The sequence below is a fragment of the Ursus maritimus genome, unplaced genomic scaffold (genome assembly GCF_017311325.1).
Source record: "Ursus maritimus isolate PB19 unplaced genomic scaffold, ASM1731132v1 scaffold_5, whole genome shotgun sequence".
NCBI lineage: Eukaryota > Metazoa > Chordata > Mammalia > Carnivora > Ursidae > Ursus > Ursus maritimus.
Genome location: NW_024426663.1, coordinates 79706462 through 79729127, shown reverse-complemented (window position 1 = coordinate 79729127; position 22666 = coordinate 79706462). Strand labels below are relative to the sequence as shown.

The following is a 22666-nucleotide window of genomic DNA, read 5'->3' as shown; positions in this document are numbered from 1 at the left end:
AGGAGGGCACAGGATCCCAGGCAGGAAGCTTCTAGTGACATCTGAGGGGCCACACTAACCAGAGTACAGGCTCCAGGCCAGACAGAATCTGAATCCAGAATCAGAGAATACAGGCTTAGTCCTGGGAAAATGATGCTCATGGCCCCCCTGTTAACCTTAGACAGCCCACACTCTATGGGGCATGAAAGTCTTATAAGAGTGTATCTAGTCTTTGTCCCTGGTTCCTGGCACAGAGCTTCAAAACTCCTGGGAATTTCCTGAGTAATAGGAGCTGACTTTGTTATGCTAATGAAGTGATTCCATCCAGGCTCCTAGATAACTTCAGGTCTGTGGCTGGTCACCAAGAAGAACAACCATTGTGAATAGAGGGTGGAGACTTTGGGTCAGCTGGACCTCTGGGGAGGAGAACGGGTGTTGGAGATTGTGTTGAATCAAGTAGCCAAAGATTTGATCAATCATGTCTATGTAATGAAATCCTCACAAAAACCTAGACACCAATGCTCAAGTAGGCTTCTTGGTTGGTGTTTGCACTGTTGTTCTGGGAGGGCAGTGTACCCTGATTCCATGGGGAGAGTCATGGAAGCTGTATGCTCTCTCCCAGACCTCACCCTATGTGTATCCTTTTAATAAAACTATGCTCGTACATAAAAGCTCTCCTGACTTCTGTGAATCATTCTAATTAATTATCAAGCCTGAGGGGGTTATAGGAACCCTCACATTTGCAGATAGTCAGTTGGAGGTCCAGATGACGTAGGGAATCCCCCGAAGTGCAATTGGTGTCTGAAGTGACACTAGTCTTCTCAAGGGCTGAACTCTTAAACCCAGAGTATTTGCTAACTCTGGATGGCTAGTACAGGAATTAATAGACAGTATACCCAGTTGGGGTGGAAACATTACAGAGCAGCCCTATGTCACTGGTAGCCATACTCTGGCTTTATTTGTTTTTATTTATTTTTTGAATAGAAATCCTCATATAGTTTAAAATTCAAGAGGTGTAAGATGTATACAATAAAATGTCTCTCCACATACAATGGGCAATCATCAATGTCTGTACTAGAGGGACCATGCCATCTTTACAGGTCCATTTTTGAACCTGTGAACAAATATGTACATCCATTTCCTCCTTTTTACAAAAATGGCAGCATTCTGTACACAACATCCTGTACCTTGGGTTCTTCATTTGCTATTTAGTAATCTTTCTAGATAAGCACAGTCAAAGCTCCTCCTGTTAAAGATATTTTTATTAATGTCTTTTTAAACAAATGTCTGTTTTACTGACAAGTAGTGGAATGAATAAGATCTATGTGTACTATAGCTCAAAAAACCTGTCATTTTGGGGCTTCTGGGTGGCTCAGTCAGTTAAGCATCTGCTTTTGGCTCAGGTCATGATCTCAGGATCCTGGGATCAAATCCCATGTGGGGCTTCCTGCTCAGTAGGGAGCATGCTTCTACTTCTCCCGTGACCCCCTACTTGTGCTTGCTCTCTCTCTTTAGTTCTCTCTCCTTAAATAAAGAAATAAAATGTTAAAAAAAAAGCTGTCATTTTAAAAAAGAAGAAAAAGAAATTGGATCTGCCATCAACCCAGTAAACTCTGGTGATGCCCTGCAAGTAGCAACTCCCTCCTCCAACATGGAGGTTACTCCCTCACACACACCAGTTTTTGACTGAAGAATAATTAATGTAAAACATTGTATTAGTTTTAGGTGCACAACATATTGATTCGACAACTCTATACATTACTCAAAGCTTGCCACAAGTAAATGCAGTCACCATCTCTCACCACACAACATTGTTACAATATTATTGACTATATTTCCTATGTTTTACTATTCATCTCTGTGACATATTTACTTATAACTGGAAGTTTGTACCTCTTAATATCCTTTATTTATGTTACCTTTCCCCCCACCCACCTCCAATCTGGCAACTACCAGTTTGTTCTCTGTATCTAACAATCTGTTTTGTTGTTACTTGTTTGTTTTTTTTAGATTCCACACATAAGTAAAATTATATATTTGTCTTTCTCTTTCTGACTTATTTTACTTTGTATAATACCTTTTATTTCCATCCATTTTATCACAAATGGAAAGCCATCTTTTTTATGGATGAGTAATATTCTATCAATGCACACTTGAATTTTCACTGTCGTAAATAATGCTGCAATAAACATAGAGGTGAAGATATCTTTTTGAATTAGCATTTTTGTTTTCTTTAGTTAGACGTCCAGTAGTGGAATTACTAGATTATATAGTATTTCTATTTTTAATCTTTTGAGGAAACTCCATAAAGTTTTCTACAGTGGTTGCACCAATTTACATTTCTGTGACAATATAGGATAGTTCCCTTTTTCCACATCCTCACCAACACTTGTTTTTTATCTTTTTGATACTAGCCTTTCTGACTGGTGTGAGATGATATCTCATTGTGGTTTCTTATATACATTTCTCTCACGAGTAGTAATGTTGAACATATTTTCATAACTGTTCATCTTCTGTGTGTTTGTTAGCCTTTTTTTTTTTTTGAGTTATGTCTATTGAGGTCCTCTGCCCATTTTTCAATCAATTTTTTTGTTTTGTTTATTGGTGTTGAGTTGTATAAGTTCTTTATACATTTTCTATATTAGGCCTTTATTAAATATTTCATTTGCAAATGTCTTCTCCCATTTACTGGGTTGCCTTGTTTAGTTTATGGTTTCCTTCACTGTGTAAAGCTTTCTTATTTTGCTTTAGACCCAATAGTTTATTTTTGCTTTAGTTTCCCTCATCAGGAGAGACATATTCATAAATATGTTGCTAAGAGAAATGTCCAAAAGATTACTGCATATATTTTTAGAAGTTTTATGGTTTCAGGTCTCACATTTAGGTCTTTATTTTTTGTTTGTTTGTTTGCGATTACTTTTTTTATAATAATATTTTTTATTATATTATGTTAGTCAACATACAGTACATCCCTAGTTTTTGATGTAAAGTGCCATGATTCATTACTTGCGTATAACACCCAGTGCACCATGCAATACATGCCCTACATAATACCTCTCACCAGCCTATCCCATTCCCCCACCCCCCCTCCCCTCTGAAGCCCTCAGTTTGTTTAGGTCTTTAATCCACTTTGAGTTTATTTGGGGGGATGGTATAAAAAGCTGTCCAGTTTCATTCCTTTACATGTAGCTGTCCAGTTTCTCTAAAACCATCTGTTTAAAGGATCTTTTTCCTTTGCATATTCTTGTCTCATTTGTTGTGCATTAATTGACTATATATGTGTGGGTTTATTCCTGGGCTTTCAGTTCTGCTCTGTTGATCTTGTGTCCATTTTTGTTCCAATACCATACTTTTCTGATTACTACCACTTTGTAGTGTAACTTGAAATCTGGAATTGTGATACCTCTAGATTTGTTTTTTCTTTTTCAAGACAGCTTTGATATTCAGGATCTTTTGTGCCTCTATACAAATTTTAAACTGGCTTATTTCACTTCTGCAAAACTTACTGTATTCGGATAAGGATTGCATTAAATCTCTACATTGTGGTACATCTTATGGACATTTTAACAATATTTGTTTTTCCAGTTCATGAGCATGGAATGTCATTCCATTTGATTGTTTCATCTCGAATTTCCATCATCAATATTTTATAGTTTTTAGAATACAGGTCTTTCACCTCCTTAGTTAAGTGTATTCCTAGGTATTTTATAATATTTAATGTAATTGTAAATGGGATTGTTTTTGTAATTTCTCTTTCTGCTGCTTTATTATTAGTTTATAGAAGTTCAGTGGATATCTGTACATTGTTTTTGTATCCTGTATGTTTGCTAAACTCATGGATCTTTCCTAGTAGCTTTCTGGTGGAGTCTTTTAAGGGTTTTCTATATATTGTATCATGTCATCTGCACAGAATGAAAGCTTTACTTCCTTACCAATTTGAATGTCTTTTCTTCCTTTTTCTTGTCTGCTTGCCTTGGCTAGGACTTCCAGTAATATGTTGAAAAAAAGTGGTGAGAATAGACAGTCTTATCTTATTCCTGACCTTAGGGGAAATGCTCTCAGGTTTTTGTAGTTGAATAGGATGTTCATTGTGGGTTTTTCATCAATAGCCTTTATTATGTTGGGGTTCGTTTCCCCCAAACATATTTTGTTGAAGTTTTTTTTTTTATCATGAATAACTCTTGTACTTTGTAAAATGCTTTTTCTGCATCTACTGACATTATCATATCATCCGTTCTCTTATTGATGAGATGTATTACATTGATTGGTTTTCTTTAAGTGATTTGCAAATATTGATTTACAAATATTTATTCTGCATGAGAAAATAAATCCCACTTGATTATGGTGAATGACTTTTGTAATGTATTGTTGGATTCAGCTTGCTAATATTTTGTTGAAAATGTTTGCATCTATGTTTATCTAAAATAGTGGCCTGTAGTTCTTTTGTTTTGTAGTGTCTTTGTCTGGTTTTGGTATCAGGGTAATTCTGGCATCATATAATGAATTTGGAAATTTTCCTTTTCCCCCCTATATTTTGGAATCACTTGAGAAAAATAGACATTAATTCTGCTTTACATGTTTGCTAGAATTCACCTATGAAGCTGTCTGTTCTGGACTTCTGTTTCTTTGGAGTTTTGATTACTGATTTTTTATTTCCTTTCTGGTAACCTCTCTCTCTTCAGATTTTCTATTTCTTCCTGATTCAGTTTTGGAAGGTTTCATGTTTCTGGGACTTTATCCATTTCTTCTAGGTTATCCAACTTGTTGGCATATAATTTTTCATAATATTCTCTCACAATCCTCTGTATTCCTGTGGTATCACTTGCTGTTCTTCCTCTTCCATTTTTTATATTGGTTTTGTGAGTCCCCTCCTGCCTTTTTTTAGTTTGTTTTTTGGTGAGTCTGCCAAGGGGGTTATCAATTTGGTGGATATTTTGTAGCACCAGCTCCTGGTTTAAATGATCTGTACTATTGGTTTTGTAATTTCTATTTCATTTATTTCTGCTCTAATCTTTCCTATTTCCTTCCTTCTCCTTACTTCAGGCTACATTTGTTGTTGCGTTTCTAGCTCATTTATGTGTAAATTTAGGGTGTTTACTTGAAAATTTTCCTGCTTCTTTTTCTTAATAATAATATTTTTTATTAAATTATGTTAGTCACCATACAGTACATCCCTAGTTATTGATGTAAAGTTCCATGATTCATTACATGCATGTAACACCCAGCACACCATGCAATACATGCCCTCCTTACTACCCATCACCAGCCTATCCCATCCCCCCCCCCCCACTGAAGCCCTCAGTTTGTTTCACAGAATCCAGAATCTCTCGTGGTCCATTCCCCCTTCTGTTTACCCCCCCTTTCATCTTCCCTTTCTTCTCCTACTGAACTTCCTACTTCTTATGTTCCATAAATGAGTGAAATCATATGATAATTGTCCTTCTCTGCTTGACTTATTTCACATAGCATTATCTCCTCCAGTCCCGTCATGGCTGGGTCATAGGGTAGCTCAATTTTTAACTTTTTAAGGGACCTCCACACTGTTTTCCAGAGTGGCTGTACCAACTTGCATTCCCACCAAAAATGTAAGATGGACCCCCTTTCTCCACATCTTCTCCAACACTTGTTGTTTCCTGCCTTGTCCATTTTTGCCGTTCTAACTGGCGTAAGGTGGTATCTCAGTGTGGTTTTGATTTGAATTTCCCTGATGGCTGATGATTTTGAACATTTTTTCATGTGTCTATTAGCCATTTGTATGTCTTCATTGTAAAAGTGTCTGTTCATAACTTCTGCCCATCTTTTGATTTGTTTATTTGTTTCTCATGTATTGAGTTTGAGAAGTTCATCGTAGATCTTGGATACTAATATTTTATCTGTAGTGTCATTTGCAAATATGTTCTCCCATTCCATGGGCTGCCTCTTAGTTTTTTTGACTGTTTCCTTGGCTGTGCAGAAGCTGTTTATCTTGATGAAGTCCCACAAGTTCATTTTTTCTTTTTGTTTCTCTTGCCTTTGCAGATGTCTCATGAGAAAAGTTGCTATTGCCCATGTCAAAGAGGTTACTGCCTATGCTCTCCTCTAGGATTTTGATGGATTCCTGTCTCACATGGAGGACTTTCATCCATTTGGAGTTTATCTTTGTGTATGGTGTGAGAGGATGGTCAAGTTTCATTCTTTTGCATACAGCTGTCCAATTTTCCCTGCACCATTTATTGAAGAGACTGTCTTTTTTCCACTGGATGTTTTTTCCTCCTTTGTCAGAGTGTAGGGATAGAGGGTACATTCCTCAATTTCATAAAAACCATCTATGAAAAGCCTATAGTGAATATCATTCTCAATGGGAAAAGCTGGAAGCCTTCCCATTAAGATCAGGAACTCGACAAGGATGCCCATTCTCACCATTATTATTCAACATAGTAGTAGAAGTCCTTGCAACAGCAATCAGACAACAAAAAGGGATAAAATGTATCCAAATTGGCAAAGAAGAAGTCAAATTGTCTCTTTTCACAGATGACATGATACTCTATATGGAAAACCCAAAAGACTCCACCCCCAAACTACAAGAACTTATAGAGCAATTCAGTAATGTGGCGGGATACAAAATCAATGCTCAGAAATCAGTTGCATTTCTATACACGAACAATGAGACTGAAGAAAGAGAAACTAGGGAAACTATTCCAGTTACAATAGCACCAAAAATCATACATTATCTTGGAATGAATGTAACCAGAGACGTAAAGGATCTATATTCTAGAAACTACTAATCACTCTTGAAAGACATTGAGGAAGACACAAAAAGATGGAAAAATATTCCATGCTCATGGATTGGAAGAATTAACATAGTTAAAATGTCCATGCTACCCAGAGCAATCTACACTTTCAATGCTATCCCGATCAAAATACCGATATGACATTTTTCAAGGAACTGGAAGAAATAGTCCTTAAATTTGTATGGAACCAGAAAAGGCCCCGAATCGCCAAGGAATTATTGAAAAGGAAAAACAAACCTGGGGGCATCACGTTGCCGGATTTCAAGCTATACTACAAAGTTGTGATCACAAAGACAGCATAGTACTGGCACAAAAACAGACACATAGAACATGTAACAGAATAGAGAACCCAGAAATGGACCCTCAGCTCTTTGGGCAATGAATCTTTGACAGAACAGGAAAAAACATCCAGTGAAGCTGTTCCAAAAAAATAGAAGCAGAAGGAAGACTACCAAATTCATCCTATGAGGCCAGTATTACCTTGATCCCCAAACCAGGCAAAGAACCCATGAAAAAGAATTACAGACCTACATCCCTGATGAAAATGGATGCCAAAATTCTCAACAAGATCCTAGCGAAAAGGATCCAACAGTACATTAAAAGGATTACCCATCTCGACCAAGTGGAATTCATCCCTGGGATCCAAGGGTGCCTCAACATTCGCAAATCGATCAGTGTGGTAGAACACATTAATAAGAGAAGAGACAAGAACCATATGATGCTCTCATTTGATGCAGAAAGAGCATTTGAGTCTATGCTACCCAGAGCAATCTACACTTTCAATGCCATCCCGATCAAAATACCAATGACATTTTTCAAAGAACTGGAACAAACAGCCCTTCAATTTGTGTAGAACCAGAAAAGGCCCCGAATTGCCAAGGAATTGTTGAAAAGGAAAAACAAAGCTGGGGACATCACGTTGCCAGATTTCAAGCTATACTACAATGCTGTGATCACAAAGCCAGCATGGTACTGGCACAAAACAGACACATAGACCAATGGAACACAATAGAGAACCCAGAAATGGACCCTCACCTCTTGGGGCAACTCATCTTTGACACAACAGGAAAAAACATCCAGTGGAAAAAAAGACAGTCTCTTCAATAAATGGTGCTGGGAAAATTGGACAGCTACATGCAAAAGAATGAAACTTGACCATCCTCTCACACCATACACAAAAATAAACTCCAAATGGATGAAAGACCTCGATGTGAGACAGGAATCCACCAAAATTCTAGAGGAGAACATAGGCAACAACCTCTACGACATCGGCCAAAGCAACCTTTTTCATGACACATCCCCAAAGGCAAGAGAAACAAAAGATAAAATGAATTTATGGGACTTCATCAAGATTAGGAGTCATCTTTTTAAGCAAATGGCTTGCTTAGTGATTTTATGTAGTTGTGTTTCAACTTCCTCAGAAGTGTTAATCTGGATACACCCGGTGGTGATGGTCACAGTAGTAAACAACTCTTGCTAGGCTAAAAGATAATCTGAGATTGTTGATTGTCAAGAGAATCTTTGACCAGAGAATAAGCATGTTTGTTGGGCATCTATTGTTTTAAGAATGGATTCTGAAATATCTTTTAGGAGTTAAGAAAGTTTCTGGATTAAATTGTCATGTAAATTTACTCTTAACTAGGGAAGCTTGGCCCTGCAAAGGAAGCAAATCTTGAGTCCTGAATGGACCATAATTGGTCTATTTTATTTTGTTTTATTTTATTTTTTAAAGATTTTATTTATTTATTTGACAGAGAGAGAGGCAGCCAGAGAGAGAGGGAACACAAGCAGGGGGAGTGGGAGAGGAAGAAGCAGGTTCCCAGGGGAGGGGCCTGATGTAGGACTCGATCCCAGGACTCTAGGATCACGCCCTGGGCCAAAGGCAGATGCTTAACAACTGAGCCACCCAGGCGCCCCCATAATTGGTCTATTTTAATTTATTTATGTCAATCCAGGGGATTCAACAAATGAGATCTCTTAATTTGGTTAGGAAATGTTAGGGGCAAGATTAGATTTTTCTCTCAGCCTGAATTAAAAGATTGTTTTAAATTCTGGAGTTTACTTCCGCTTCAGACATACAGCTGAAGGCATTCTATTTCCAGGGTTATCCCAGAGTAAAGGAAAGGAAAAGGAGAAAGGGTTTCACATTTAGTTAATGTATGAAGACTTGATCTGTTGTCTTGGGTGAAAGCAGTCTACCTCAATGTTAGCTACTTATCTTGCTCATCAGTTTGATTTAGAGGTCTCTAGTATGTATTCAGGACCAGATGTCAAGTAAAGCCTTCTTTAGCTGTGAAATGTGTATCCAAGATTCAATACCTTCTAGTTTTGTAGCAATGCCAGTGGTTGGGAGCACTTGGTAAGATCCCTTTCAATAGAGTTCACAAGCTGTATTCTTCTGATGACAATTCCAGACCACTCAGTCACCAGGCTCTAGACGATGACCAACAGGGTCATTTGAACTGGGATTTGGGAAGACTTCTTTCAACTGTTGATGATAGGCTTCAGTGTAAAATATTAGAGACATAGTTGGTCATACTACCATGACACAAAAAGAGATCAACAGAAAGTTTATACCAATAGACATCGTCTTCCGGTGACTATGTTGTGTGAGGTGAGTTTACATACCCAAAGAGGGCACTGCAAACAGTCAGCAAGTCCAAAGGCAATACCTCAGGGCAGGGAAGTCCAGTATTTTTGGCTAGCTTAAAAATTTTAAGTTTGAGGATCCCATTAGATCTCTCAACCTTGCCTGATGATTGAGGGTGATAGGGCCAGTGATGATTCCAAAAAGTTTGCAAGGCTTTTGTTAAATATGGTATGATTTGTCCAATGAAATGGCTGACAATTTACTGAAGATTGTGGAAGGTATACCCCTCACTGGAAACACATTTCTAACAGTTCCTTTGCCACCGTGAGGACCTCAGCCTTTCAGCAGGGGAAAGCTTCACCCTACCTGGAAAACACGCATACATAAATAAAACATATTGATAACACATACCTGGTGGCAACTGAATAAAGATGGGCTGTGGGTGTTCAAAAGTCCCAAAAGAGGAGGTGTGAGGCCTCTGGGGGCAAAAGTAATTTTTCCAGGATAATGGGCCTGACAAGTCAGACATTGGTGGTAGACTTTTTTCACAATTTTATACAAATCTCCTCTTGAATGTCTAGTCATAGTTTGAGTCATCTTAAATGCACTGATGGGTGAAGGAATGAAAAAAAAATGGTGTTTGACAGAGAGTCAGGAAGAATCAAGTGACTGCCTTACATTTTCCAAAGCCATGACTGTTCAACTTACAGCCATTGGATACCCATCTTATTTTCTCTGATTCAGAAGCACAGTGTTGCCATGCTACCTTGACATCACAATGGTGGACATCTCACAATGAGGGGCATTTTTGCAGCAGCAGAGTGGATGTTACCCACATGTGCCACAATCTTTATAGATACTTTCACTGGCTGCTTTTGAATGAGAGTCCACTGGGGCATTTTCCTGATACTCAGTCCTTTTAGTGTGAGCCTCAGTTTTGATGACAGCAATTTCAGAAGGTAAGAGCGTAATTACAAGTGATAACATTATACCAGGATGTGTCAAATTTCCAGGAATTTCACATAATTCTAGAATACTTATATATCTATATAACTACCATGCAAAATACAGGAACTTTGTTTTCTAGGAAGATCACTTAAATGGTAAGGGTACTTTCACAACCTATTACCAAAAGTAGATCAAATGTTAGAAAATCAAACAGAACTTTGTCCTTTTACCAGATAGGAAACCAAATTCTATTTTGCACCAGTTTACATTTGTAGCAAATCGTATTCATTCAAATGTCAATCAGTCCTGACCATGCATAAAATTCCTTTCCAAAGTTTCCTTCTTCACAATTTTTGTACAACTTTTTTTTGCCTGAAGAAATAAAGTGCATCTCCAGTCCACATATATTTAAAAAGAATTTTTTTTAAAGTAGGCTCCATATCCAACATGGGGCTTGAACTCACCACACTGAGATCAAGAGTCTTGTGTTCTCAGACAACAAAAAGGGATCAAAGGTATCCAAATCGGCAGAGAAGAAGTCAAAATGTCTCTCTTCGCAGATGACATGATACTCTATATGGAAAACCCAAAAGAATCCACTCCCAAACTATTAGAAGTTATAGAGCAACCCAGTAATGTGGCGGGATACAAAATCAATGCTCAGAAATCAGTTGCATTTCTATACATGAATAATGAGACTGAAGAAAGAGAAACTAGGGAATCCATCCCATTTACAATAGCACCAAAAACCATACGTTACCTTGAAATTAACTTAACCAGAGATGTACAGGACCTATATTCTAGAATCTATAAATCACTCTTGAAAGACATTGAGGAAGACATAAAAAGATGGAAAGATATTCCATGCTCATGGATCGGAAAAATTAACATAGTTAAAATGTCCATGCTACCCAGAGCAATCTACACTTTCAATGCTATCCCAATCAAAATACCGAGGACATTTTTCAAAGAACTGGAACAAACAGTCCTTAAATTTGTATGGAAACAGAAAAGGCCCCGAATCTCCAAGGAACTGTTGAAAAGGAAAAACAAAGCTGGGGCATCACAATGCCGGATTTCGAGCTGTACGACAAAGCTGTGATCACAAAGACAGCATGGTACTGGCACAAAAACAGACACATAGACCAATGGAACAGAATAGAGAACCCAGAAATGGACCCTCAGCTCTTTGGGCAACTAATCTTTGATAAAGCAGGAAAAAACATCCGGTGGGAAAAAGACAGTCTCTTCAATAAATGGTGCTGGGAAAATTGGCCAGCTACATGCAAAAGAATGAAACCTGACCACTCTCTCACAGCATACACAAAAATAAACTCCAAATGGATGAAAGACCTCGATGTGAGACAGGAATCCACCAAAATTCTAGAGGAGAACATAGGCAGCAACCTGTATGACATCGGCCAAAGCAACCTTTTTCATGACACGTCCCCAAAGGCAAGAGAAACAAAAGATAAAATGAACTTGTGGGACTTCATCAAGATAAAAAGCTTCTGCACAGCCAAGGAAACAGTCAGAAAAACTAAGAGGCAGCCCACGGAATGGGAGAATATATTTGCAAATGACACTACAGATAAAGGACTGGTATCCAAGATCTACAAAGAACTTCTCAAACTCAATACACGAGAAACAAATAAACAAATCAAAAAATGGGCAGAAGATATGAACAGACACTTTTCCAATGAAGACATACAAATGGCTAACAGACACATGAAAAAATGTTCAAAATCATTAGCCATCAGGGAAATTCAAATCAAAACCACACTGAGATACCACCTTACGCCAGTTAGAATGGCAAAAATAGACAAGGCAAGAAACAACAATTGTTGGAGAGGATGTGGAGAAAGGGGATCCCTCCTACATTGTTGGTGGGAATGCAAGTTGGTACAGCCACTCTGGAAAACAGTGTGGAGGTCCCTTAAAAAGTTAAAAATTGAGCTATCCTATGATCCAGCCATTGCACTACTGGGTGTTTACCCCAAAGATACAGACGTAGTGAAGAGAAGGGCCATATGCACCCCAATGTTCATAGCTGCATTGTCCACAATAGCTAAATTGTGGAAGGAGCTGAGATGCCCTTCAAGAGATGACTGGATTAAGAAGTTGTGGTCCATATATACAATGGAATATTACTCAGCTATCAGAAAGAACGAATTCTCAACATTTGCTGCAACATGGACGGCACTGGAGGAGATAATGCTAAGTGAAATAAGTCAAGCAGAGAGACAACTATCATATGATTTCTTTCATCTATGGAACATAAGAACTAGGATGATCGGTAGGGGAAGAAAGGGATAAAGAAAGGGGGGGCAAATCAGAAGGGGGAATGAAACATGAGAGACTATGGACTATGAGAAACAAACTGAGGGCCTCAGAGGGGAGGGGGGTGGGGGAATGGGATAGACTGTTGATGGGTAGTAAGGGGGGCACATATTGCATGGTGCACTGGGTGTTATACGCAACTAATGAATCATCGAGCTTTACATCAGAAACCGGGGATGTACTGTATGGTGACTAACATAATATAATAAAAAAATCATTAAAAAAAAAAGAGCCTTGTGTTCTTTGGACTGAGCCAGCCAGGCACCCCAACTTTTTTTTTTTTTTTTTTTTTTTTTTACCAAAAACACATGTCCTACTTTACTTTCATTCAGAGAGGTTTCTTTTTTCTATTTTTAGTTGCTATGACCACATACATTAATTAGAGTTCTTAACCCTCAGAAAATTTAACTTCTAGTGAAAATTAAGTGATAAGCATGAGTTAACTGTCTTTTAGACTAGTGTTCTTTAGATTGGCAAATTTATACATACAACATCATATCTTTATAGTATGATCTTTCAATATAAGATGCCAAGAAAGTTTGCTAAAAGACCTATATTTATCTTTTGTTTCTCAGTAATAAAGAAGCCAAAATTACAGAAACATGATCAGTAATTAATGTTTCATTATTTCATTTTACTTCAAAATGATCTAGATATTTAATGAACTTAAATCACTACTGAATCGAACTTAGTGAAACTGTAAGGTTTTAGTGTATCAAAAGGGTTTTGGAAATGATTTAAAAGTGTACCTCAAATTTTTTAAAAATTTAATTTATATCTGTTTAATTTCCTTGTTCTTAACAATTGTGGCTAGATTACTCATAAAATGGATAATCAGACATAATGACACATCAAGGTCAATTATTTTTCCAAGCTGTTTTTATTTTTTATTTATTATTTTTATTAAGTTTTTTAAAATAATTTAATTTAATTAAGTTTGTTAACTCCAGCACAGTTAACATACAGTGTTATATTAGTTTCAGGTACAATATAGTGACTCAACAATTCTATACACTACTCAGTGCTCATCGTGATAAATGTACTCTTAATCCCCTTCACTTATTTCACTTATTCCCCTCACCCTCCTCCCCTCTGGTATATCCATCGGTTTGTTCTCTATAGTTAAGAGGCTGTTCCTTGTTTTGTCTCTTTCCTCTTTTTTATTTCCTTTTGTTCATTGTTTTTGTTTCTAAAATTCCACACATGAGTGAAATCGTATTGTATTTGTCTATCACTGACTTGTTTCCCTTAGCATTATAGTCTTCAGCTCCATCTATGTCATTGCAAATGGCAAGATTTCATTCTTTTTTCAAGCTGAATTCTATTCCATTGTGTGTATATATATATTTATACATATATATCTTCTTTATGTGGATAAAGAATGTACCCTTTATGTACATATGTGTGTGTGTGTGTATCTTCTTTACCCATTCATCTATCAACAGATGTCTGGGCTACTTTCCTAATTTGACTATTGTGAATAATGCTGCTAAAAATGTATTGTGAATAATGCCATAACCCTTTGAATTAATGCCTTCATTTTGTGATACTTTTAATAAATATTTTGACTATAGGATTCTGGATATAACATCATATTCTCTTAGAACTCTGAAGATTTATCTCCCTCCAGCATGCCATGTTGCCAGTAAAAAGCCCAATGCCAATTGCATTCCATTCCTTGAATGGTCACCTGGTTGTCCTCATGGAAAATTGTAGGAACTCTTCATCCCTGGGGTCCAGAAGTGTCACCAGGGACTAGTGACCTGGAGTACTTCCACTTACCACTCAGCATTTAGAAGGCACCTTAAATGATAGCTGATGTCAAAAGACATGGAGGAAACTAAAATGCATATTACCAAGTGAGAGAAATCTATCTGGAAAGGCTAAATAGTGCACAATTTCAACTGTGTAACATTCTGAGAAAGGCAAAACTATAGAAATGAGAAAAAGACCAGTGGTTCCCAAGGGTTCAGGGGAGGGAGGGATAAATCAGTGGAGCACACAGGCCATTTAGAGCAGTGAAACCACTCTGTGAAACCACTCTGTGAGATATGATAATGGCAGATCAATGGTGGACAAATTACACTTTTGTCAAAACCCATAGAATACCCAACACCAACAATGAACCCAGTGTAAACTATGAGGTCACATGGAGGGAGAAAGATGGGTCAGTTTGGGTTCATGAATTGTACAATGGTCTGAGTTGCCGGCAGTGGAGGCTGTACTTGTGTGAGGGCGAGATGGGACCCAGTGTACCTTCTGCTCAATTTTGCTGTGACACTGAAGCTGCTCTAAAAGAGAGCCTATTGAAAAAAAATAATGGCTGCTGACATCATTCTTCACCTTTGGCATTATCCTTTGTTATGTGTTCTAAGTGTAATAATGTTCAGCCTCTAGCTACAGTAGGATATATATGATATTACATGCATACATACACAGAACAAAGTACGATATAAATACAAATACCTGTGAACTCAACTCCCAAATTAGGAACTGGAATGTTACTTAAATCATTGGATATTCCCACAAGCTTCACCCCATATCCTGTCTCTCTGCATCTGTTCTCAGATGTACAGATCCTTTGAATTTGGGGTCTAATATTGTTTTACATTCTTTAGTTATTGTCATAGATGTGTGTTTCCTAAGACATTATATCATTTAGTTTTGCTTCTTTGGGTGCTTTAGAAAAATAGAATTATTTAGTGTGCCATCCTCTGTAAGCTGCTTTTCATTTACATTGTTTCTCTCACATGTGTTTTCCATTTTGCCAGGATAGCACATATAATCTATTCCCTGTCAATGGAAAGTTGAGTTTGGGGTTCTTTACAGTTGTTTCTTTCTCTTCAACACAGTTCTGCTAAAAACATCTTACACATGTCTCCGGTATACCTGTGGGAAACTTTCACTAGAACTAGGTGTGGAATTGCTGGGTCATAACATACAGATTCTTACACACTGCACCAAAGGAAGAAGATGCATTGCTTACAAAACAGCCTCAAAGCTCCCAGCTCTCAGATATTTTCTGTATTTCTATCGCTAAATAGTGGTTGAGAAGGATCTCCTACCCTTATATCTCAAATGTAGACTATACTTGTAACTTGGTGCCTGTGACCACCCATTTCTCTCCTGAGGGAGTTACATGGTGTCAGACCACATCAGCATCTGAGGCAGCTTCCTGAGTCATGTCCTTTAAGCTCTTGCAGGAGCTACTGGTATTTGTCTATGGCCCACTGTGGGCCACTGGCTCATCCTCCTGGGTATTGCTCTGAATGGACTTCACCAAGGGTACTGGGGTTCTCAGACATGCACACAACATTCTCTAGTCCAACTCTAACACTGCACAAAGACTACTGCTACTAAACATTTTTTTGGACTTAGGGTTCATTCTGAACTGAAGTATATATCCACAACTTCCTGTGTTGAAGCTGTAAACCCCATTGTGACTGTATTGTAGGAGGTTCAATAAAGGTTGGGGCGCCTGGGTGGCTCAGTCATTAAGCATCTGCCTTCAGCTCAGGGCGTGATCCTGGAGTTCTGGGATCAAGCCTCACGTCAGGCTCTTCTGCTGGGAGCCTGCTTCTTTCTCTCCCACTCCTCCTGCTTGTGTTCCCTCCCTCACTGGCTGTCTCTCTCTCTGTCAAATGAATAAATAAAACCTTAAAAAAAAAACAAGACAATAAAGATTAACTCAGCTTAGATGGGTGGGACCCCAACTCATTGAGACTGATCTCCTTAGAAGAAGGGGAAGAGACACCAGGGATACACACACAGAGAAAGGCCATGCAAGGATACGATACAAAGGGGCCATCTGCAAGTCAAGGAGAGAGGCTCCAGGAGAAGCAAACCTATGGGCACCTTGATCTAAGATGTCCAGCTTCCAGAAGAGTGAGAAAATAAATTTCTGGTGTTTAAGTCTCCCCGCCCATGGTATTTTGTTATGGCGACCCTAGCAAACCAACCTTCTGAAACTAGGAGCAAAATCCAGAATACAGTCTGATTCTCAATAGGCTTTTATTCTAATTCATGCCTTAGCTTCTCTCCATTGGATTGGAAGTGTGCTTTTAGTTAGGGCTGAGGAAGACTCCAAAGAGTTAACTTCCCATTCTTTTGTCCCCGAAGCCTTGAAAACTCTCCTTCTCTTCCTGCTAACACTGTGACCAGCCCTGGGGAGCTGCTCACCTGGGTGCATGAGCCCAAGAGGCACCAGGCTGGCCTCCACCCAACCTCCACAGAGGCTCTACCATCATTCCTTCACCATCACCACACAACACTGGTTGGGTTCCAGTGTGCGACAGAGCCAGAGTGGCCCACTGAGACCCTGAGTGTGCTCTGAGCGCTGAGGCCACAGGGCTCAGTTCATGTCCCAGATATTCCCCTGGGAGCATAGTGAATGCAGACTTCCCTGACAATGGCTCCTCTCACTGGATTTGACCAGAGAGATATTTTGTGGTTCGGGGACTATGAAAGACACTTTCTGCCTTTTGCTTTCTGCCAACTTGAGGAGATCAAAAAGGTGCCTACCCAAAAAACATCATTTCATATTGAGTGTTATTTTCCAATTTAAACGTACAGTGAAGAGTCCCATGAAGACAGTGATAGGAAAATGAGTGTGCTGAGAAGGAATTTAAATGATGATTCAGGAGGCCCACAAAAGCCAATGTTGGTGCTGTGCTTCTAGTATCAAAAATTGGAGACAAGAAACTCAAGATGTCTGGTTGCAAGATGGGTGTCCAGGCCGGTGAAGTAGAAATGTTTCCTATCCTCACTAAGGTCTGGGTGGAACTTCCTTTGAGAGCACCACATTGGCCTTCACTCATAAACCAGCATGTGACTGTGACCCTCAGCACCTCTCTATTAGGGAAGGTGGTGGCTGTGGAAATGTTTCCTGCCCTCAGTATTCTCAGAGGCTGGTGGGAAGCAGCAGGCAATGGAAAGGCAGGCAAAATAGTTAGAATGAGATTACCCAAAGCAAACTCTGCTGTGTAGGGAAGGAATGTGTCTCTCAGGTAAAGACTGTCCCAGGGCTAATAGGAGGTGCAGTGTAGGGAATATGGTCAATGAGATTGTGGTAGTGGTGTACGGTGACAGCTGGTAGCTACAGTAGTGGTGAGCACAGCAGAACATACAGAGTTGTGGATTCATTTTGTTGTACACCTGAAACAAATGCAACATTGTGTTTCAACAATACTTCAGTGAAAGAAATAAAGAGTATCCCAGGAGTTCTAGTTAAAGAAACTCCTAATTAAAACGAGGGGTAGCCTGGCTGTGGAGGAGAAATGGGAGTTCAGCTATAGCTTATCTCCTCCCATGTTCTCCCAATGATCAGTCTACCAATTAATGCAGGACCTAGAGACCACCTGGATACCCCACAGCAGCTGCCTCTTAGTCTCTTTCCTCTAGCACCAGACTCTGGCTCAGCTCCTCCGCTGACCAGGCCAGTCACAACATCACGCCGGACCTCTTTTCTCATGCATAAAATAAGGAACTGGAGGAGGATGGTATTCAAGGACTCCTCCTGCATCAGTGTTTTTTGGTTCTGTGACTCCTGGAAGCACAAGAGGACAGTTTCCCTGCCCATCTAGGTATAGACTTGCACATCTGCTGACAGCTCAGCCAAGGGCTTCAGCTGCACTTAGGGGACTGAGACTTTATAGTTGTTCCTACAGATCCATAAGCACTGATGTGAGATGTCCTCTCAAGTCTCTGAGGCCAGAGGCCTGCTTCAGCCAGAGGAGCTTCCTTCCTGAGGTCAGCTCTAAGGGGGAATGGAGTGATGACAACTGCCCCCCTTCTCTTATAAGCAGCACCAACACGTGCAGTTCCTTTCCTCCTTCTTCAGTTGGCTTCAGAAATGCTTGTAGGCCTGTATAGACATGGTACTAGCTAGTTTCACACTTTCAAATGGGTTCACCTTGGCCTCATCACCAGTCACCAGCAGTAGTGCTTTATTCAGTATTCTTTCTGTTGCAAGAGATTTGTCTGCTCAGGCTGCCATAGCAACGTCCCACAGTCTGGGTGGCTCAAACAACAGAGGTTGATTTTTTCTTTTTCTTTTTCTTTTTTAAGATTTATTTATTTATTTATTCAACAGAGAGAGACAGCCAGCGAGAGAGGGAACACAAGCAGGGGGAGTGGGAGAGGAAGAAGCAGGCTTCCAGCAGAGGAGCCTGATGTGGGGCTCGATTCCATAACGCCGGGATCATGCCCTGAGCCGAAGGCAGACGATTAACGACTGAGCCACCCAGGTGCCCCAGAGGTTGATTTTCTCACAGCTCTGGAGCTAGATGTCCTAGATCAAGGTGTTTTCAGGGTTGGTTTGTTCTGAGGCATCTCTCCTTGGTTTGCAGAGAGCCACCTTCACCTTCTCCTTCTCCCTGTGCCCACCTGGTCTTTCCCCGTGTGACTGCTTGTCTGTGTCCAATTTTCCTCTGCTTATAAGGAGTCATATTGGATTAGGGACCATCCTAAATGTCTCATTTTAACTTCATTGCCTCTTTGAAGACCTTGTCTCCACATATATTGACTTCATAGACATTGGGGGTTAGGACTTCATCATACGATTTGGGGTGGAAGTGGGGGACACAATTCAGTGCATTACTGGCTTCAAGCAACTCCACCAGCCTGGGACACAGAGGACAAATGGGGCTGCCTCATTGTCACCTTAGGGTTTTGCTTTCTTGGGTCAACTAAATCCTGTACCACTCATTCACCTGCTTCCTGGCTTCCCTCATTGTCTTTTTGTTGTCTTCTCCCTTGGAGTGTGTGTGTGCATGTGTGTGTGTCACTATTTACATGGGACAGGTTTCTATGTATATATAGGAAAGGACAGTCAAGGATCACAGCCTCTGATTAAATCCCCTAACAGTGATGGCAGCAACTCAGACTGGAAGTCTGTTGCAACTCAGAGGTATCAGAAGGAAATGAGGGAGCAGAAGGAAAACCAACCTCTCATTAGTGTCAGAGAGATAAGAAACAGTACAGTATGCCCACACCTAAATCATTGTCTGGCACATAGTAACCTCTCAGGAAACACTAACTGCTTGAAAATTTAATGCATAAAAATTACAGGCTATACATAAGGAACTTTCAGAGAACAACAAAATCTCTTGGAAGTATGAAATTCTCTGAAAACTGTACAAGGCTTGGAAAATCAGGAAATCTTCCAGAAGAAAAATATAAATTTTTAAAAGATGGCATGAGCCTCAGAAGATGGCAGAAGTGCAGGAAAACCCTAGGCTTGTCTCTTCCCAGGAATACAAGTAGATAGATAACTATCACCTCTTCCTAAATACTCCACAAATCATTCTGAAGACTGTCAGGACAAATGTCACAACTAACATAGAAAGGAGGCTGCCTCAAATCTGCAAGGCAAGGAAGGCTGGTGGCAACTGGCCTGAAGGATTGGATTGTCAAAGCATAACAGTGGAGTGCACTTAGCACACACCAGAGTCATTCTTTGGAGTGCAAAGCCCCAAACATTACATGACCTATTCTTCATAAAGCCATTACTTTCAGGAACAGGAAACATAACAGGCTTTCCTGATACAAAAAAAAAAAAAAAACAAACAAACAAACAAGAAGGCAGAGGGTTAGAGAAGATGTCAAGATGGAAGAATTTATCCCACACGAAAGAACAAGATAAGGTCATAGCAGAAATCTAAGCAGAACAGTTACAAATAACATGCCTGATAGAGAATTTAAACTAAAAATCATCAGCATACTCACTTGGCTTGAAAAATATCATTGAAAACATTACCCTTACCACAGAGATAAAATATTTTAAAAAGATCCAATCAGAAATGAAGAAAGCTATAAATGAGATTGTTAACAGGCTTTAATGCAATGAACAAAAGGCTAGAGGAAACAGAGGAATGAATAAGTGATAAAGAGGACAAAACAGAAAATAATGAAGCTGAATAAGGGAGAAAGAAGAAATATAAAACACAAGAATAGATTTAGGGAACTCAGTGACTCCTTCTATTATAATAACACTCATATTATAGGAATCCCAGAAGTAGAAGAGAGAAAAGGGGACAAAAAAACTTATATGAGGAAATAATGGCTGAAAATGTCCCTAATCTGGGGAAGGAAAAGACATCCAAATCCAGGAGGCACAGAGAACTCCCACCAAAATCAACAGAAGCAGAGCAACACCAAGATATATTATAATTAAATTTGTAAAATATAGAGATATAGAAAAAATTCCTGAAAGCACCAAGACAAAAGAAATCCTTACTTACAATGGAAGATGGATAAGGCTAGCTGCAGATCTCTCAAGAGAAACTAATCAAGCCAGATGGAAGTGGCAGACTATATTGAATGTGCTGAATGGGAAAAATCTGTAGCCAAGAATATTCTATCCAGCAAGGCTATAATTCAGAATAGAAGGAGAGATAAAGCATTTCCCAGACAAACAAAAACTAAAGGAGTTTGTGATCAGGAAATCAGCCCTGCCAGAAATATTAAAGGGTATTTTTTGAATGGGAAAGAAAGACCAAAAGTGACAAAGACCATAAAGGATCAGAGAAAATCTCCAGAAACAATGACAAAATAAGTAATAATGTGGCACAAAATATGTATCAAAAATAATTACTTTGAATGTAATTGGACTACATGCTCCAATCAAAAGAAATAAGGTGTCAGATTTTTATCCATTAAACTGTTGAGATTAATGAGTGTATAAAGAAGAGGTGGTATATATACACGCAATGGAATATTACTCAGCCATCAAAAAGAATGAAATCTTGCCATTTGCAACAACACGGATGGAGCTAGAGAGTATTATACTGTGAAATAAGCCAGACAGGGAAAGACAAATACCATATGATTTCACTCATATGTGGATTTTAAGAAATAAAACAAACAAGTATAGGTGGAAAAAAGAGAGAGAGGCAAACCAGGAAACAGATCTTTAACTATGGAGAAGAAACTGATGGTTACCAGAGGGGAAGTAGGTGGGGGGATGGGTTAAATGGGTGATGGGTATTAAGGAAGACACTTGTGATGAGCACTGGGTTGTTGTATTTAAGTTTTGAATCACTATATTGCGCATCTGAAACTAATATTGTACTGTATGTTAACTACCTGGAATTTAAACAAAAACTTTAAAAGATAAAGAGATGTTGGATAAATTGCAAGAGCAGATGTAAAGTTGGAAATAGAATAGAAATCTAAGTCAGCATTGTATTCATGAAGTTAACTACTGTTTATGAACACTTGTCAGTAAACAAACAATATTAAAAAAAAAAGAAATAGGGTGTCAGATGGATTAAAAAAATCTATATGATGCCTACAAGAGACTCATTTTAGAACTAAAGATACCTGCATATTGAAAATGGAAGGGATGGACAAGGGAAATACAAATCAAAACTACAATGAGTTACCACCTCTCTCCTGTCAGAATGGCTAAAATCAAGAACAGAAGAAAAGACAGATGTTGGCGAGGATGTGGAGTAAAGGGAACACTCTTACAACATTGGTGAGAATGCAAACTGGTGCAGCCACTCTGGAAAACAGTATGGAGCTTCCTCAATGAGTTAAAAAAAGCACTACCCTACAACCCAGCAATTGCACTACTAGGTATTTACCCAAAGGATACAAGCACACTGATTCAAAGGGGCACATGCACCCCAATGTCTGTAGCAGCATTATCAATGACAGCCACATTATGGCAAGAGTCCACATGTCCACATGAATGGATGAAGAAGAGGTGGTATACATACAATGGAATATTACTCAACCACAAAAAGAGTGAAATCCTGCCATTTACAATAATGTGGATGGAGCTAGAGAGTATTATGCTAAGCAAAATAAGTCAGTCAAAGAAAGACAAATACCATATGATTTCACTCATATATGGAACTTAAGATACAAAGCAAATGATCATAGGGGAAAAAAGAGAGGCAAGAGGAGAAAAAGACTCTTAACTATGGAGAACAAATAGATGGTTACTGGAGGGGAGGAGGGTAAGGCAGTGGGTGAAAAAGTTGATGGGTATTAAAGAATACATTTATTGTGGTAAGCATTGAGAAATGGTCAG

The 22666-nt window shown here is 39.0% G+C and overlaps 1 protein-coding gene across 2 annotated transcripts in view; it reads right to left on the bottom strand.

The window, feature by feature from the left end:
• The window catches only part of LOC103680636 (T-cell-specific guanine nucleotide triphosphate-binding protein 2), an 81453-nt gene that overhangs the window by 34866 nt on the left and 23921 nt on the right, over positions 1-22666 (bottom strand). The window lies entirely within an intron of this gene.